Source organism: Pholcus phalangioides, unplaced genomic scaffold, assembly GCF_987345545.1.
Source record: "Pholcus phalangioides strain wild (caught in Gottingen) unplaced genomic scaffold, Ppha-v1.0 ptg000042l_1, whole genome shotgun sequence".
NCBI lineage: Eukaryota > Metazoa > Arthropoda > Arachnida > Araneae > Pholcidae > Pholcus > Pholcus phalangioides.
In genome coordinates, this window is record NW_028301628.1 from 6,275,329 (window position 1) to 6,289,972 (window position 14,644).

A 14,644-nucleotide genomic window follows, 5' to 3' on the forward strand; every position below is an offset into this window, starting at 1 on the left:
ATGAGTGGAGAAAAATTACAAAATAGGGATTGGAAATTCGAAACTACGCCAAGAAGTTCCTTTTCTTAGATCTGATGCATATAAACGGAGATAATTTCAACGATTCTTCATTTTGTAAAAAATCATTTTTCTCATTGGCAGTGGAATTATTTGTTCGTATCAGCAGGAAAAACAAGGAGCCAACAGCACGCGGTGTTCCCAGGTGGTCACCCACCCAAGTATTAGCAGCCCCGGATGTTGCTTAACTTCGGTGATCGGACGAGAACCGGTGTATTCAACATGGTATGGTCGTTGGCGATCACGTGAAGGAGTAAGGAAAAATCAGTGGAGAAAAAGAAGAAAAGAGGGACCGAAAATTCGAAACCACGCCACGATGTTCCTTTTCTTAGAGCTGATGCATATAAACGAAGATTATTTAAACGATTCTTCATTTTGTAAAAAATCATTTTTGTCATTGGCAGTGGTATTATTTGTTCGTATCAGTAGGAAAAACAAGGAGCCAACAGCACGCGGTGTTCCCAGGTGGTCACCCACCCAAGTACTAGCAGCGCCGGATGTTGCTTAACTTCGGTGATCGGACGAGAACCGGTGTATTCAACATGGTATGGCCGTTGGCGATAACGTGAAGGAGTAATTAAAAATCAGTGGAGAAAAATTACAAAATAGGGATTGGAAATTCGAAACTAAGCCAAGAAGTTCCTTTTCTTAGATCTGATGCATATAAACGGAGATAATTTCAACGATTCTTCATTTTGTAAAAAATCATTTTTCTCATTGGCAGTGGAATTATTTGTTCGTATCAGCAGGAAAAACAAGGAGCCAACAGCACGCGGTGTTCCCAGGTGGTCACCCACCCAAGTATTAGCAGCCCCGGATGTTGCTTAACTTCGGTGATCGGACGAGAACCGGTGTATTCAACATGGTATGGCCGTTGGCGATCACGTGAAGGAGTAAGGAAAAATCAGTGGAGAAAAAGAACAAAAGAGGGACCGAGAATTCGAAACCACGCCACGATGTTCCTTTTCTTAGAGCTGATGCATATAAACGGAGATAATTTCAACGATTCTTCATTTTGTAAAAAATCATTTTTCTCATTGGCAGTGGAATTATTTGTTCGTATCAGCAGGAAAAACAAGGAGCCAACAGCACGCGGTGTTCCCAGGTGGTCACCCACCCAAGTATTAGCAGCCCCGGATGTTGCTTAACTTCGGTGATCGGACGAGAACCGGTGTATTCAACATGGTATGGTCGTTGGCGATCACGTGAAGGAGTAAGGAAAAATCAGTGGAGAAAAAGAAGAAAAGAGGGACCGAAAATTCGAAACCACGCCACGATGTTCCTTTTCTTAGAGCTGATGCATATAAACGAAGATTATTTAAACGATTCTTCATTTTGTAAAAAATCATTTTTGTCATTGGCAGTGGTATTATTTGTTCGTATGAGTAGGAAAAACAAGGAGCCAACAGCACGCGGTGTTCCCAGGTGGTCACCCACCCAAGTACTAGCAGCGCCCGATGTTGCTTAACTTCGGTGATCGGACGAGAACCGGTGTATTCAACATGGTATGGCTGTTGGCGATAACGGGAAGGAGTAAGGAAAAATCAGTGGAGAAAAAGAAAAAAAGAGGGACCGAGAATTCGAAACCACGCCACGATGTTCCTTTTCTTAGAGCTGATGCATATAAACGAAGATTATTTCAACGATTCTTCATTTTGTAAAATTCATTTTTCTCATTGGCAGTGATATTATTTGTTCGTATGAGTAGGAAAAACAAGGAGCCAACAGCACGCGGTGTTCCCAGGTGGTCACCCACCCAAGTACTAGCAGCGCCCGATGTTGCTTAACTTCGGTGATCGGACGAGAACCGGTGTATTCAACATGGTATGGCCGTTGGCGATAACGTGAAGGAGTAATTAAAAATCAGTGGAGAAAAATTACAAAATAGGGATTGGAAATTCGAAACTAAGCCAAGAAGTTCCTTTTCTTAGATCTGATGCATATAAACGGAGATAATTTCAACGATTCTTCATTTTGTAAAAAATCATTTTTCTCATTGGCAGTGGAATTATTTGTTCGTATCAGCAGGAAAAACAAGGAGCCAACAGCAAGCGGTGTTCCCAGGTGGTCACCCACCCAAGTAATAGCAGCGCCGGATGTTGCATAACTTCGGTGATCGGACGAGAACCGGTGTATTCAACATGGTACGGCCGTTGGCGATCACGTGAAGGAGTAAGGAAAAATCAGTGGAGAAAAAGAAGAAAAGAGGGACCGAAAATTCGAAACCACGCCACGATGTTCTTTTTCTTAGAGCTGATGCATATAAACGAAGATTATTTCAACGATTCTTCATTTTGTAAAATTCATTTTTCTCATTGGCAGTGGTATTATTTGTTCTTATCAGTAGGGAAAACAAGGAGCCAACAGCACGCGGTGTTCCCAGGTGGTCACCCACCTAAGTACTAGCAGCGCCCGATGTTGCTTAACTTCGGTGATCGGACGAGAACCGGTGTATTCAACATGGTATGGCCGTTGGCGATAACGTGAAGGAGTAATTAAAAATCAGTGGAGAAAAATTACAAAATAGGGATCGGAAATTCGAAACCACGCCACGATGTTCCTTTTCTTAGAGCTGATGCATATAAACGAAGATTATTTCAACGATTCTTCATTTTGTAAAAAATCATTTTTCTCATTGGCAGTGGTATTATTTGTTCGTATCAGTAGGAAAAACAAGGAGCCAACAGCACGCGGTGTTCCCAGGTGGTCACCCACCCAAGTACTAGCAGCGCCCGATGTTGCTTAACTTCGGTGATCGGACGAGAACCGGTGTATTCAACATGGTATGGCTGTTGGCGATAACGGGAAGGAGTAATTAAAAATGAGTGGAGAAAAATTACAAAATAGGGATTGGAAATTCGAAACTACGCCAAGAAGTTCCTTTTCTTAGATCTGATGCATATAAACGGAGATAATTTCAACGATTCTTCATTTTGTAAAAAATCATTTTTCTCATTGGCAGTGGAATTATTTGTTCGTATCAGCAGGAAAAACAAGGAGCCAACAGCACGCGGTGTTCCCAGGTGGTCACCCACCCAAGTATTAGCAGCCCCGGATGTTGCTTAACTTCGGTGATCGGACGAGAACCGGTGTATTCAACATGGTATGGTCGTTGGCGATCACGTGAAGGAGTAAGGAAAAATCAGTGGAGAAAAAGAAGAAAAGAGGGACCGAAAATTCGAAACCACGCCACGATGTTCCTTTTCTTAGAGCTGATGCATATAAACGAAGATTATTTAAACGATTCTTCATTTTGTAAAAAATCATTTTTGTCATTGGCAGTGGTATTATTTGTTCGTATCAGTAGGAAAAACAAGGAGCCAACAGCACGCGGTGTTCCCAGGTGGTCACCCACCCAAGTACTAGCAGCGCCGGATGTTGCTTAACTTCGGTGATCGGACGAGAACCGGTGTATTCAACATGGTATGGCCGTTGGCGATAACGTGAAGGAGTAATTAAAAATCAGTGGAGAAAAATTACAAAATAGGGATTGGAAATTCGAAACTAAGCCAAGAAGTTCCTTTTCTTAGATCTGATGCATATAAACGGAGATAATTTCAACGATTCTTCATTTTGTAAAAAATCATTTTTCTCATTGGCAGTGGAATTATTTGTTCGTATCAGCAGGAAAAACAAGGAGCCAACAGCAAGCGGTGTTCCCAGGTGGTCACCCACCCAAGTATTAGCAGCGCCGGATGTTGCTTAACTTCGGTGATCGGACGAGAACCGGTGTATTCAACATGGTATGGCCGTTGGCGATCACGTGAAGGAGTAAGGAAAAATCAGTGGAGAAAAAGAAGAAAAGAGGGACCGAAAATTCGAAACCACGCCACGATGTTCTTTTTCTTAGAGCTGATGCATATAAACGAAGATTATTTCAACGATTCTTCATTTTGTAAAATTCATTTTTCTCATTGGCAGTGGTATTATTTGTTCTTATCAGTAGGGAAAACAAGGAGCCAACAGCACGCGGTGTTCCCAGGTGGTCACCCACCTAAGTACTAGCAGCGCACGATGTTGCTTAACTTCGGTGATCGGACGAGAACCGGTGAATTCAACATGGTATGGCCGTTGGCGATAACGTGAAGGAGTAATTAAAAATCAGTGGAGAAAAATTACAAAATAGGGATTGGAAATTCGAAACTACGCCATGAAGTTCCTTTTCTTAGATCTGATGCATATAAACGGAGATAATTTCAACGATTCTTCATTTTGTAAAAAATCATTTTTCTCATTGGCAGTGGTATTATTTGTTCGTATCAGCAGGAAAAACAAAAAGCCAACAGCACGCGGTGTTCCCAAGTGGTCCTAGCAGCGCCCGATGTTGCTTAACTTCGGTGATCGGACGAGAACCGGTGTATTCAACATGGTATGGCCGTTGGCGATCACGTGAAGGAGTAAGGAAAAATCAGTGGAGAAAAAGAACAAAAGAGGGACAGAAAATTCGAAACCACGCCACGATGTTACTTTTCTTAGAGCTGATGCATATAAACGAAGATTATTTCAAGGATTCTTCATTTTGTAAAAAATCATTTTTGTCATTGGCAGTGGTATTATTTGTTCGTATGAGTAGGAAAAACAAGGAGCCAACAGCACGCGGTGTTCCCAGGTGGTCACCCACCCAAGTACTAGCAGCGCCCGATGTTGCTTAACTTCGGTGATCGGACGAGAACCGGTGTATTCAACATGGTATGGCCGTTGGCGATAACGTGAAGGAGTAATTAAAAATTAGTGGAGAAAAATTACAAAATAGGGATTGGAAATTCGAAACTACGCCAAGAAGTTCCTTTTCTTAGATCTGATGCATATAAACGGAGATAATTTCAACGATTCTTCATTTTGTAAAAAATCATTTTTCTCATTGGCAGTGGAATTATTTGTTCGTATCAGCAGGAAAAACAAGGAGCCAACAGCAAGCGGTGTTCCCAAGTGGTCCTAGCAGCGCCCGATGTTGCTTAACTTCGGTGATCGGACGAGAACCGGTGTATTCAACATGGTATGGCCGTTGGCGATCACGTGAAGGAGTAAGGAAAAATCAGTGGAGAAAAAGAAGAAAAGAGGGACCGAAAATTCGAAACCACGCCACGATGTTCTTTTTCTTAGAGCTGATGCATATAAACGAAGATTATTTCAACGATTCTTCATTTTGTAAAATTCATTTTTCTCATTGGCAGTGGTATTATTTGTTCTTATCAGTAGGGAAAACAAGGAGCCAACAGCACGCGGTGTTCCCAGGTGGTCACCCACCTAAGTACTAGCAGCGCACGATGTTGCTTAACTTCGGTGATCGGACGAGAACCGGTGAATTCAACATGGTATGGCCGTTGGCGATAACGTGAAGGAGTAATTAAAAATAAGTGGAGAAAAATTACAAAATAGGGATTGGAAATTCGAAACTACGCCATGAAGTTCCTTTTCTTAGATCTGATGCATATAAACGGAGATAATTTCAACGATTCTTCATTTTGTAAAAAATCATTTTTCTCATTGGCAGTGGTATTATTTGTTCGTATCAGCAGGAAAAACAAAAAGCCAACAGCACGCGGTGTTCCCAAGTGGTCCTAGCAGCGCCCGATGTTGCTTAACTTCGGTGATCGGACGAGAACCGGTGTATTCAACATGGTATGGCCGTTGGCGATCACGTGAAGGAGTAAGGAAAAATCTGTGGAGAAAAAGAACAAAAGAGGGACAGAAAATTCGAAACCACGCCACGATGTTCCTTTTCTTAGAGCTGATGCATATAAACGAAGATTATTTCAAGGATTCTTCATTTTGTAAAAAATCATTTTTGTCATTGGCAGTGGTATTATTTGTTCGTATGAGTAGGAAAAACAAGGAGCCAACAGCACGCGGTGTTCCCAGGTGGTCACCCACCCAAGTACTAGCAGCGCCCGATGTTGCTTAACTTCGGTGATCGGACGAGAACCGGTGTATTCAACATGGTATGGCGGTTGGCGATAACGGGAAAGAGTAATTAAAAATGAGTGGAGAAAAATTACAAAATAGGGATTGGAAATTCGAAACTACGCCAAGAAGTTCCTTTTCTTAGATCTGATGCATATAAACGGAGACAATTTCAACGATTCTTCATTTAGTAAAAAATCATTTTTCTCATTGGCAGTGGAATTATTTGTTCGTATCAGCAGGAAAAACAAGGAGCCAACAGCACGCGGTGTTCCCAGGTGGTCACCCACCCAAGTATTAGCAGCCCCGGATGTTGCTTAACTTCGGTGATCGGACGAGAACCGGTGTATTCAACATGGTATGGCCGTTGGCGATCACGTGAAGGAGTAAGGAAAAATCAGTGGAGAAAAAGAACAAAAGAGGGACCGAAAATTCGAAACCACGCCATGATGTTCCTTTTCTTAGAGCTGATGCATATAAACGAAGATTATTTCAACGATTCTTCATTTTGTAAAAAATCATTTTTCTCATTGGCAGTGGTATTATTTGTTCGTATGAGTAGGAAAAACAAGGAGCCAACAGCACGCGGTGTTCCCAGGTGGTCACCCACCCAAGTACTAGCAGCACCCGATGTTGCTTAACTTCGGTGATCGGACGAGAACCGGTGTATTCAACATGGTATGGCTGTTGGCGATAACGCGAAGGAGTAATTAAAAATGAGTGGAGAAAAATTACAAAATAGGGATTGGAAATTCGAAACCACGCCAAGAAGTTCCTTTTCTTAGATCTGATGCATATAAACGAAGATAATTTCAACGATTCTTCATTTTGTAAAAAATCATTTTTCTCATTGGCAGTGGAATTTTTTGTTCGTATCAGCAGGAAAAACAAGGAGCCAACAGCACGCGGTGTTCCCAGGTGGTCACCCACCCAAGTATTAGCAGCCCCGGATGTTGCTTAACTTCGGTGATCGGACGAGAACCGGTGTATTCAACATGGTATGGCCGTTGGCGATAACGTGAAGGAGTAAGGAAAAATCAGTGGAGAAAAAGAACAAAAGAGGGACCGAAAATTCGAAACCACGCCACGATGTTCCTTTTCTTAGAGCTGATGCATATAAACGAAGATTATTTCAACGATTCTTCATTTTGTAAAATTCATTTTTCTCATTGGCAGTGGTATTATTTGTTCTTATCAGTAGGAAAAACAAGGAGCCAACAGCACGCGGTGTTCCCAGGTGGTCGCCCACCCAAGTACTAGCAGCGCCCGATGTTGCTTAACTTCGGTGATCGGACGAGAACCGGTGTATTCAACATGGTATGGCCGTTGGCGATAACGTGAAGGAGTAATTAAAAATCAGTGGAGAAAAATTACAAAATAGGGATCGGAAATTCGAAACCACGCCATGAAGTTCCTTTTCTTAGATCTGATGCATATAAACGGATTTAATTTCAACGATTCCTCATTTTGTAAAAAATCATTTTTCTCATTGGCAGTGGTATTATTTGTTCGTATCAGTAGGAAAAACAAGGAGCCAACAGCACGCGGTGTTCCCAGGTGGTCACCCACCCAAGTACTAGAAGCGCCGGATGTTGCTTAACTTCGGTGATCGGACGAGAACCGGTGTATTCAACATGGTATGGCCGTTGGCGATAACGTGAAGGAGTAATTAAAAATCAGTGGAGAAAAATTACAAAATAGGGATTGGAAATTCGAAACTACGCCAAGAAGTTCCTGTTCTTAGATCTGATGCATATAAACGGAGATAATTTCAACCATTCTTCATTTTGTAAAAAATCATTTTTCTCATTGGCAGTGGAATTATTTGTTCGTATCAGCAGGAAAAACAAGGAGCCAACAGCACGCGGTGTTCCCAGGTGGTCGCCCACCCAAGTACTAGCAGCGCCCGATGTTGCTTAACTTCGGTGATCGGACGAGAACCGGTGTATTCAACATGGTATGGCCGTTGGCGATCACGTGAAGGTGTAAGGAAAAATCAGTGGAGAAAAATTACAAAATAGGGATCGGAAATTCGAAACCACGCCATGAAGTTCCTTTTCTTAGATCTGATGCATATAAACGGATTTAATTTCAACGATTCCTCATTTTGTAAAAAATCATTTTTCTCATTGGCAGTGGTATTATTTGTTCGTATCAGTAGGAAAAACAAGGAGCCAACAGCACGCGGTGTTCCCAGGTGGTCACCCACCCAAGTACTAGCAGCGCCCGATGTTGCTTAACTTCGGTGATCGGACGAGAACCGGTGTATTCAACATGGTATGGCCGTTGGCGATAACGGGAAGGAGTAATTAAAAATCAGTGGAGAAAAATTACAAAATAGGGATCGGAAATTCGAAACCACGCCACGATGTTCCTTTTCTTAGAGCTGATGCATATAAACGAAGATTATTTCAACGATTCTTCATTTTGTAAAAAATCATTTTTCTCATTGGCAGTGGTATTATTTGTTCGTATCAGTAGGAAAAACAAGGAGCCAACAGCACGCGGTGTTCCCAGGTGGTCACCCACCCAAGTACTAGCAGCGCCCGATGTTGCTTAACTTCGGTGATCGGACGAGAACCGGTGTATTCAACATGGTATGGCTGTTGGCGATAACGGGAAGGAGTAATTAAAAATGAGTGGAGAAAAATTACAAAATAGGGATTGGAAATTCGAAACTACGCCAAGAAGTTCCTTTTCTTAGATCTGATGCATATAAACGGAGATAATTTCAACGATTCTTCATTTTGTAAAAAATCATTTTTCTCATTGGCAGTGGAATTATTTGTTCGTATCAGCAGGAAAAACAAGGAGCCAACAGCACGCGGTGTTCCCAGGTGGTCACCCACCCAAGTATTAGCAGCCCCGGATGTTGCTTAACTTCGGTGATCGGACGAGAACCGGTGTATTCAACATGGTATGGTCGTTGGCGATCACGTGAAGGAGTAAGGAAAAATCAGTGGAGAAAAAGAAGAAAAGAGGGACCGAAAATTCGAAACCACGCCACGATGTTCCTTTTCTTAGAGCTGATGCATATAAACGAAGATTATTTAAACGATTCTTCATTTTGTAAAAAATCATTTTTGTCATTGGCAGTGGTATTATTTGTTCGTATCAGTAGGAAAAACAAGGAGCCAACAGCACGCGGTGTTCCCAGGTGGTCACCCACCCAAGTACTAGCAGCGCCGGATGTTGCTTAACTTCGGTGATCGGACGAGAACCGGTGTATTCAACATGGTATGGCCGTTGGCGATAACGTGAAGGAGTAATTAAAAATCAGTGGAGAAAAATTACAAAATAGGGATTGGAAATTCGAAACTAAGCCAAGAAGTTCCTTTTCTTAGATCTGATGCATATAAACGGAGATAATTTCAACGATTCTTCATTTTGTAAAAAATCATTTTTCTCATTGGCAGTGGAATTATTTGTTCGTATCAGCAGGAAAAACAAGGAGCCAACAGCAAGCGGTGTTCCCAGGTGGTCACCCACCCAAGTATTAGCAGCGCCGGATGTTGATTAACTTCGGTGATCGGACGAGAACCGGTGTATTCAACATGGTATGGCCGTTGGCGATCACGTGAAGGAGTAAGGAAAAATCAGTGGAGAAAAAGAAGAAAAGAGGGACCGAAAATTCGAAACCACGCCACGATGTTCTTTTTCTTAGAGCTGATGCATATAAACGAAGATTATTTCAACGATTCTTCATTTTGTAAAATTCATTTTTCTCATTGGCAGTGGTATTATTTGTTCTTATCAGTAGGGAAAACAAGGAGCCAACAGCACGCGGTGTTCCCAGGTGGTCACCCACCTAAGTACTAGCAGCGCACGATGTTGCTTAACTTCGGTGATCGGACGAGAACCGGTGAATTCAACATGGTATGGCCGTTGGCGATAACGTGAAGGAGTAATTAAAAATCAGTGGAGAAAAATTACAAAATAGGGATTGGAAATTCGAAACTACGCCATGAAGTTCCTTTTCTTAGATCTGATGCATATAAACGGAGATAATTTCAACGATTCTTCATTTTGTAAAAAATCATTTTTCTCATTGGCAGTGGTATTATTTGTTCGTATCAGCAGGAAAAACAAAAAGCCAACAGCACGCGGTGTTCCCAAGTGGTCCTAGCAGCGCCCGATGTTGCTTAACTTCGGTGATCGGACGAGAACCGGTGTATTCAACATGGTATGGCCGTTGGCGATCACGTGAAGGAGTAAGGAAAAATCAGTGGAGAAAAAGAACAAAAGAGGGACAGAAAATTCGAAACCACGCCACGATGTTACTTTTCTTAGAGCTGATGCATATAAACGAAGATTATTTCAAGGATTCTTCATTTTGTAAAAAATCATTTTTGTCATTGGCAGTGGTATTATTTGTTCGTATGAGTAGGAAAAACAAGGAGCCAACAGCACGCGGTGTTCCCAGGTGGTCACCCACCCAAGTACTAGCAGCGCCCGATGTTGCTTAACTTCGGTGATCGGACGAGAACCGGTGTATTCAACATGGTATGGCCGTTGGCGATAACGTGAAGGAGTAATTAAAAATTAGTGGAGAAAAATTACAAAATAGGGATTGGAAATTCGAAACTACGCCAAGAAGTTCCTTTTCTTAGATCTGATGCATATAAACGGAGATAATTTCAACGATTCTTCATTTTGTAAAAAATCATTTTTCTCATTGGCAGTGGAATTATTTGTTCGTATCAGCAGGAAAAACAAGGAGCCAACAGCAAGCGGTGTTCCCAAGTGGTCCTAGCAGCGCCCGATGTTGCTTAACTTCGGTGATCGGACGAGAACCGGTGTATTCAACATGGTATGGCCGTTGGCGATCACGTGAAGGAGTAAGGAAAAATCAGTGGAGAAAAAGAAGAAAAGAGGGACCGAAAATTCGAAACCACGCCACGATGTTCTTTTTCTTAGAGCTGATGCATATAAACGAAGATTATTTCAACGATTCTTCATTTTGTAAAATTCATTTTTCTCATTGGCAGTGGTATTATTTGTTCTTATCAGTAGGGAAAACAAGGAGCCAACAGCACGCGGTGTTCCCAGGTGGTCACCCACCTAAGTACTAGCAGCGCACGATGTTGCTTAACTTCGGTGATCGGACGAGAACCGGTGAATTCAACATGGTATGGCCGTTGGCGATAACGTGAAGGAGTAATTAAAAATAAGTGGAGAAAAATTACAAAATAGGGATTGGAAATTCGAAACTACGCCATGAAGTTCCTTTTCTTAGATCTGATGCATATAAACGGAGATAATTTCAACGATTCTTCATTTTGTAAAAAATCATTTTTCTCATTGGCAGTGGTATTATTTGTTCGTATCAGCAGGAAAAACAAAAAGCCAACAGCACGCGGTGTTCCCAAGTGGTCCTAGCAGCGCCCGATGTTGCTTAACTTCGGTGATCGGACGAGAACCGGTGTATTCAACATGGTATGGCCGTTGGCGATCACGTGAAGGAGTAAGGAAAAATCTGTGGAGAAAAAGAACAAAAGAGGGACAGAAAATTCGAAACCACGCCACGATGTTCCTTTTCTTAGAGCTGATGCATATAAACGAAGATTATTTCAAGGATTCTTCATTTTGTAAAAAATCATTTTTGTCATTGGCAGTGGTATTATTTGTTCGTATGAGTAGGAAAAACAAGGAGCCAACAGCACGCGGTGTTCCCAGGTGGTCACCCACCCAAGTACTAGCAGCGCCCGATGTTGCTTAACTTCGGTGATCGGACGAGAACCGGTGTATTCAACATGGTATGGCGGTTGGCGATAACGGGAAAGAGTAATTAAAAATGAGTGGAGAAAAATTACAAAATAGGGATTGGAAATTCGAAACTACGCCAAGAAGTTCCTTTTCTTAGATCTGATGCATATAAACGGAGACAATTTCAACGATTCTTCATTTAGTAAAAAATCATTTTTCTCATTGGCAGTGGAATTATTTGTTCGTATCAGCAGGAAAAACAAGGAGCCAACAGCACGCGGTGTTCCCAGGTGGTCACCCACCCAAGTATTAGCAGCCCCGGATGTCGCTTAACTTCGGTGATCGGACGAGAACCGGTGTATTCAACATGGTATGGCCGTTGGCGATCACGTGAAGGAGTAAGGAAAAATCAGTGGAGAAAAAGAACAAAAGAGGGACCGAAAATTCGAAACCACGCCATGATGTTCCTTTTCTTAGAGCTGATGCATATAAACGAAGATTATTTCAACGATTCTTCATTTTGTAAAAAATCATTTTTCTCATTGGCAGTGGTATTATTTGTTCGTATGAGTAGGAAAAACAAGGAGCCAACAGCACGCGGTGTTCCCAGGTGGTCACCCACCCAAGTACTAGCAGCACCCGATGTTGCTTAACTTCGGTGATCGGACGAGAACCGGTGTATTCAACATGGTATGGCTGTTGGCGATAACGCGAAGGAGTAATTAAAAATGAGTGGAGAAAAATTACAAAATAGGGATTGGAAATTCGAAACCACGCCAAGAAGTTCCTTTTCTTAGATCTGATGCATATAAACGAAGATAATTTCAACGATTCTTCATTTTGTAAAAAATCATTTTTCTCATTGGCAGTGGAATTTTTTGTTCGTATCAGCAGGAAAAACAAGGAGCCAACAGCACGCGGTGTTCCCAGGTGGTCACCCACCCAAGTATTAGCAGCCCCGGATGTTGCTTAACTTCGGTGATCGGACGAGAACCGGTGTATTCAACATGGTATGGCCGTTGGCGATAACGTGAAGGAGTAAGGAAAAATCAGTGGAGAAAAAGAACAAAAGAGGGACCGAAAATTCGAAACCACGCCACGATGTTCCTTTTCTTAGAGCTGATGCATATAAACGAAGATTATTTCAACGATTCTTCATTTTGTAAAATTCATTTTTCTCATTGGCAGTGGTATTATTTGTTCTTATCAGTAGGAAAAACAAGGAGCCAACAGCACGCGGTGTTCCCAGGTGGTCGCCCACCCAAGTACTAGCAGCGCCCGATGTTGCTTAACTTCGGTGATCGGACGAGAACCGGTGTATTCAACATGGTATGGCCGTTGGCGATAACGTGAAGGAGTAATTAAAAATCAGTGGAGAAAAATTACAAAATAGGGATCGGAAATTCGAAACCACGCCATGAAGTTCCTTTTCTTAGATCTGATGCATATAAACGGATTTAATTTCAACGATTCCTCATTTTGTAAAAAATCATTTTTCTCATTGGCAGTGGTATTATTTGTTCGTATCAGTAGGAAAAACAAGGAGCCAACAGCACGCGGTGTTCCCAGGTGGTCACCCACCCAAGTACTAGAAGCGCCGGATGTTGCTTAACTTCGGTGATCGGACGAGAACCGGTGTATTCAACATGGTATGGCCGTTGGCGATAACGTGAAGGAGTAATTAAAAATCAGTGGAGAAAAATTACAAAATAGGGATTGGAAATTCGAAACTACGCCAAGAAGTTCCTGTTCTTAGATCTGATGCATATAAACGGAGATAATTTCAACCATTCTTCATTTTGTAAAAAATCATTTTTCTCATTGGCAGTGGAATTATTTGTTCGTATCAGCAGGAAAAACAAGGAGCCAACAGCACGCGGTGTTCCCAGGTGGTCGCCCACCCAAGTACTAGCAGCGCCCGATGTTGCTTAACTTCGGTGATCGGACGAGAACCGGTGTATTCAACATGGTATGGCCGTTGGCGATCACGTGAAGGTGTAAGGAAAAATCAGTGGAGAAAAATTACAAAATAGGGATCGGAAATTCGAAACCACGCCATGAAGTTCCTTTTCTTAGATCTGATGCATATAAACGGATTTAATTTCAACGATTCCTCATTTTGTAAAAAATCATTTTTCTCATTGGCAGTGGTATTATTTGTTCGTATCAGTAGGAAAAACAAGGAGCCAACAGCACGCGGTGTTCCCAGGTGGTCACCCACCCAAGTACTAGCAGCGCCCGATGTTGCTTAACTTCGGTGATCGGACGAGAACCGGTGTATTCAACATGGTATGGCCGTTGGCGATAACGGGAAGGAGTAATTAAAAATCAGTGGAGAAAAATTACAAAATAGGGATCGGAAATTCGAAACTACGCCAAGAAGTTCCTTTTCTTAGATCTGATGCATATAAACGGAGATAATTTCAACGATTCTTCATTTTGTAAAAAATCATTTTTCTCATTGGCAGTGGAATTATTTGTTCGTATCAGCAGGAAAAACAAGGAGCCAACAGCAAGCGGTGTTACCAGGTAGTCACCCACCCAAGTATTAGCAGCGCCGGATGTTGCTTAACTTCGGTGATCGGACGAGAACCGGTGTATTCAACATGGTATGGCCGTTGGCGATCACGTGAAGGAGTAAGGAAAAATCAGTGGAGAAAAAGAACAAAAGAGGGACCGAAAATTCGAAACCACGCCATGATGTTCCTTTTCTTAGAGCTGATGCATATAAACGAAGATTATTTCAACGATTCTTCATTTTGTAAAAAATCATTTTTCTCATTGGCAGTGGTATTATTTGTTCGTATGAGTAGGAAAAACAAGGAGCCAACAGCACGCGGTGTTCCCAGGTGGTCACCCACCCAAGTACTAGCAGCACCCGATGTTGCTTAACTTCGGTGATCGGACGAGAACCGGTGTATTCAACATGGTATGGCTGTTGGCGATAACGCGAAGGAGTAATTAAAAATGAGTGGAG

General features: G+C 42.1%; 27 non-coding genes and 17 pseudogenes across 27 annotated transcripts; all 44 read right to left on the reverse strand.

Annotated features, from left to right (window-relative positions):
- Nucleotides 1-177: 177 nt before the first annotated feature.
- On the reverse strand, nt 178-296 carry LOC149063951 (5S ribosomal RNA; annotated as a pseudogene).
- A 201-nt stretch (nt 297-497) lies between these two features.
- On the reverse strand, nt 498-616 carry LOC149063952 (5S ribosomal RNA). The gene has a single exon (XR_016195950.1). It is a non-coding gene; the product is annotated as a 5S ribosomal RNA (ribosomal RNA).
- A 201-nt stretch (nt 617-817) lies between these two features.
- On the reverse strand, nt 818-936 carry LOC149063953 (5S ribosomal RNA; annotated as a pseudogene).
- Nucleotides 937-1,137: 201 nt separating this feature from the next.
- Nucleotides 1,138-1,256, reverse strand: LOC149063954 (5S ribosomal RNA; annotated as a pseudogene).
- A 201-nt stretch (nt 1,257-1,457) lies between these two features.
- LOC149063955 (5S ribosomal RNA) lies at nt 1,458-1,576 on the reverse strand. Its single transcript, XR_016195793.1, has one exon. It is a non-coding gene; the product is annotated as a 5S ribosomal RNA (ribosomal RNA).
- Nucleotides 1,577-1,776: 200 nt separating this feature from the next.
- On the reverse strand, nt 1,777-1,895 carry LOC149063956 (5S ribosomal RNA). The gene has a single exon (XR_016195951.1). It is a non-coding gene; the product is annotated as a 5S ribosomal RNA (ribosomal RNA).
- A 201-nt stretch (nt 1,896-2,096) lies between these two features.
- On the reverse strand, nt 2,097-2,215 carry LOC149063957 (5S ribosomal RNA; annotated as a pseudogene).
- Nucleotides 2,216-2,415: 200 nt separating this feature from the next.
- On the reverse strand, nt 2,416-2,534 carry LOC149063958 (5S ribosomal RNA). The gene has a single exon (XR_016195786.1). It is a non-coding gene; the product is annotated as a 5S ribosomal RNA (ribosomal RNA).
- Nucleotides 2,535-2,735: 201 nt separating this feature from the next.
- Nucleotides 2,736-2,854, reverse strand: LOC149063959 (5S ribosomal RNA). The gene has a single exon (XR_016195794.1). It is a non-coding gene; the product is annotated as a 5S ribosomal RNA (ribosomal RNA).
- A 201-nt stretch (nt 2,855-3,055) lies between these two features.
- On the reverse strand, nt 3,056-3,174 carry LOC149063960 (5S ribosomal RNA; annotated as a pseudogene).
- Nucleotides 3,175-3,375: 201 nt separating this feature from the next.
- On the reverse strand, nt 3,376-3,494 carry LOC149063961 (5S ribosomal RNA). The gene has a single exon (XR_016195952.1). It is a non-coding gene; the product is annotated as a 5S ribosomal RNA (ribosomal RNA).
- A 201-nt stretch (nt 3,495-3,695) lies between these two features.
- LOC149063962 (5S ribosomal RNA) lies at nt 3,696-3,814 on the reverse strand (annotated as a pseudogene).
- A 200-nt stretch (nt 3,815-4,014) lies between these two features.
- LOC149063963 (5S ribosomal RNA) lies at nt 4,015-4,133 on the reverse strand. Its single transcript, XR_016195999.1, has one exon. It is a non-coding gene; the product is annotated as a 5S ribosomal RNA (ribosomal RNA).
- A 201-nt stretch (nt 4,134-4,334) lies between these two features.
- On the reverse strand, nt 4,335-4,440 carry LOC149063964 (5S ribosomal RNA; annotated as a pseudogene).
- A 201-nt stretch (nt 4,441-4,641) lies between these two features.
- LOC149063965 (5S ribosomal RNA) lies at nt 4,642-4,760 on the reverse strand. The gene has a single exon (XR_016195962.1). It is a non-coding gene; the product is annotated as a 5S ribosomal RNA (ribosomal RNA).
- A 507-nt stretch (nt 4,761-5,267) lies between these two features.
- On the reverse strand, nt 5,268-5,386 carry LOC149063966 (5S ribosomal RNA). Its single transcript, XR_016196000.1, has one exon. It is a non-coding gene; the product is annotated as a 5S ribosomal RNA (ribosomal RNA).
- A 201-nt stretch (nt 5,387-5,587) lies between these two features.
- LOC149063967 (5S ribosomal RNA) lies at nt 5,588-5,693 on the reverse strand (annotated as a pseudogene).
- Nucleotides 5,694-5,894: 201 nt separating this feature from the next.
- On the reverse strand, nt 5,895-6,013 carry LOC149063968 (5S ribosomal RNA). The gene has a single exon (XR_016195939.1). It is a non-coding gene; the product is annotated as a 5S ribosomal RNA (ribosomal RNA).
- A 201-nt stretch (nt 6,014-6,214) lies between these two features.
- On the reverse strand, nt 6,215-6,333 carry LOC149063969 (5S ribosomal RNA; annotated as a pseudogene).
- Nucleotides 6,334-6,534: 201 nt separating this feature from the next.
- Nucleotides 6,535-6,653, reverse strand: LOC149063970 (5S ribosomal RNA). Its single transcript, XR_016195893.1, has one exon. It is a non-coding gene; the product is annotated as a 5S ribosomal RNA (ribosomal RNA).
- A 201-nt stretch (nt 6,654-6,854) lies between these two features.
- LOC149063971 (5S ribosomal RNA) lies at nt 6,855-6,973 on the reverse strand (annotated as a pseudogene).
- A 200-nt stretch (nt 6,974-7,173) lies between these two features.
- On the reverse strand, nt 7,174-7,292 carry LOC149063972 (5S ribosomal RNA). The gene has a single exon (XR_016195811.1). It is a non-coding gene; the product is annotated as a 5S ribosomal RNA (ribosomal RNA).
- A 201-nt stretch (nt 7,293-7,493) lies between these two features.
- On the reverse strand, nt 7,494-7,612 carry LOC149063973 (5S ribosomal RNA). Its single transcript, XR_016196044.1, has one exon. It is a non-coding gene; the product is annotated as a 5S ribosomal RNA (ribosomal RNA).
- A 201-nt stretch (nt 7,613-7,813) lies between these two features.
- On the reverse strand, nt 7,814-7,932 carry LOC149063974 (5S ribosomal RNA). The gene has a single exon (XR_016195812.1). It is a non-coding gene; the product is annotated as a 5S ribosomal RNA (ribosomal RNA).
- A 201-nt stretch (nt 7,933-8,133) lies between these two features.
- On the reverse strand, nt 8,134-8,252 carry LOC149063975 (5S ribosomal RNA). Its single transcript, XR_016195973.1, has one exon. It is a non-coding gene; the product is annotated as a 5S ribosomal RNA (ribosomal RNA).
- Nucleotides 8,253-8,453: 201 nt separating this feature from the next.
- Nucleotides 8,454-8,572, reverse strand: LOC149063976 (5S ribosomal RNA). The gene has a single exon (XR_016195796.1). It is a non-coding gene; the product is annotated as a 5S ribosomal RNA (ribosomal RNA).
- Nucleotides 8,573-8,773: 201 nt separating this feature from the next.
- On the reverse strand, nt 8,774-8,892 carry LOC149063977 (5S ribosomal RNA; annotated as a pseudogene).
- A 201-nt stretch (nt 8,893-9,093) lies between these two features.
- LOC149063978 (5S ribosomal RNA) lies at nt 9,094-9,212 on the reverse strand. The gene has a single exon (XR_016195953.1). It is a non-coding gene; the product is annotated as a 5S ribosomal RNA (ribosomal RNA).
- Nucleotides 9,213-9,413: 201 nt separating this feature from the next.
- On the reverse strand, nt 9,414-9,532 carry LOC149063979 (5S ribosomal RNA; annotated as a pseudogene).
- A 200-nt stretch (nt 9,533-9,732) lies between these two features.
- LOC149063980 (5S ribosomal RNA) lies at nt 9,733-9,851 on the reverse strand. Its single transcript, XR_016196001.1, has one exon. It is a non-coding gene; the product is annotated as a 5S ribosomal RNA (ribosomal RNA).
- Nucleotides 9,852-10,052: 201 nt separating this feature from the next.
- LOC149063981 (5S ribosomal RNA) lies at nt 10,053-10,158 on the reverse strand (annotated as a pseudogene).
- A 201-nt stretch (nt 10,159-10,359) lies between these two features.
- Nucleotides 10,360-10,478, reverse strand: LOC149063982 (5S ribosomal RNA). Its single transcript, XR_016195985.1, has one exon. It is a non-coding gene; the product is annotated as a 5S ribosomal RNA (ribosomal RNA).
- Nucleotides 10,479-10,985: 507 nt separating this feature from the next.
- LOC149063983 (5S ribosomal RNA) lies at nt 10,986-11,104 on the reverse strand. The gene has a single exon (XR_016196002.1). It is a non-coding gene; the product is annotated as a 5S ribosomal RNA (ribosomal RNA).
- A 201-nt stretch (nt 11,105-11,305) lies between these two features.
- Nucleotides 11,306-11,411, reverse strand: LOC149063984 (5S ribosomal RNA; annotated as a pseudogene).
- A 201-nt stretch (nt 11,412-11,612) lies between these two features.
- On the reverse strand, nt 11,613-11,731 carry LOC149063985 (5S ribosomal RNA). Its single transcript, XR_016195941.1, has one exon. It is a non-coding gene; the product is annotated as a 5S ribosomal RNA (ribosomal RNA).
- Nucleotides 11,732-11,932: 201 nt separating this feature from the next.
- Nucleotides 11,933-12,051, reverse strand: LOC149063986 (5S ribosomal RNA; annotated as a pseudogene).
- A 201-nt stretch (nt 12,052-12,252) lies between these two features.
- Nucleotides 12,253-12,371, reverse strand: LOC149063987 (5S ribosomal RNA). The gene has a single exon (XR_016195894.1). It is a non-coding gene; the product is annotated as a 5S ribosomal RNA (ribosomal RNA).
- Nucleotides 12,372-12,572: 201 nt separating this feature from the next.
- Nucleotides 12,573-12,691, reverse strand: LOC149063988 (5S ribosomal RNA; annotated as a pseudogene).
- Nucleotides 12,692-12,891: 200 nt separating this feature from the next.
- Nucleotides 12,892-13,010, reverse strand: LOC149063989 (5S ribosomal RNA). The gene has a single exon (XR_016195813.1). It is a non-coding gene; the product is annotated as a 5S ribosomal RNA (ribosomal RNA).
- A 201-nt stretch (nt 13,011-13,211) lies between these two features.
- Nucleotides 13,212-13,330, reverse strand: LOC149063990 (5S ribosomal RNA). The gene has a single exon (XR_016196045.1). It is a non-coding gene; the product is annotated as a 5S ribosomal RNA (ribosomal RNA).
- Nucleotides 13,331-13,531: 201 nt separating this feature from the next.
- LOC149063991 (5S ribosomal RNA) lies at nt 13,532-13,650 on the reverse strand. Its single transcript, XR_016195814.1, has one exon. It is a non-coding gene; the product is annotated as a 5S ribosomal RNA (ribosomal RNA).
- Nucleotides 13,651-13,851: 201 nt separating this feature from the next.
- LOC149063992 (5S ribosomal RNA) lies at nt 13,852-13,970 on the reverse strand. Its single transcript, XR_016195996.1, has one exon. It is a non-coding gene; the product is annotated as a 5S ribosomal RNA (ribosomal RNA).
- A 201-nt stretch (nt 13,971-14,171) lies between these two features.
- Nucleotides 14,172-14,290, reverse strand: LOC149063993 (5S ribosomal RNA; annotated as a pseudogene).
- A 201-nt stretch (nt 14,291-14,491) lies between these two features.
- Nucleotides 14,492-14,610, reverse strand: LOC149063994 (5S ribosomal RNA). Its single transcript, XR_016195895.1, has one exon. It is a non-coding gene; the product is annotated as a 5S ribosomal RNA (ribosomal RNA).
- Between the last annotated feature and the right edge of the window lie 34 nt (nt 14,611-14,644).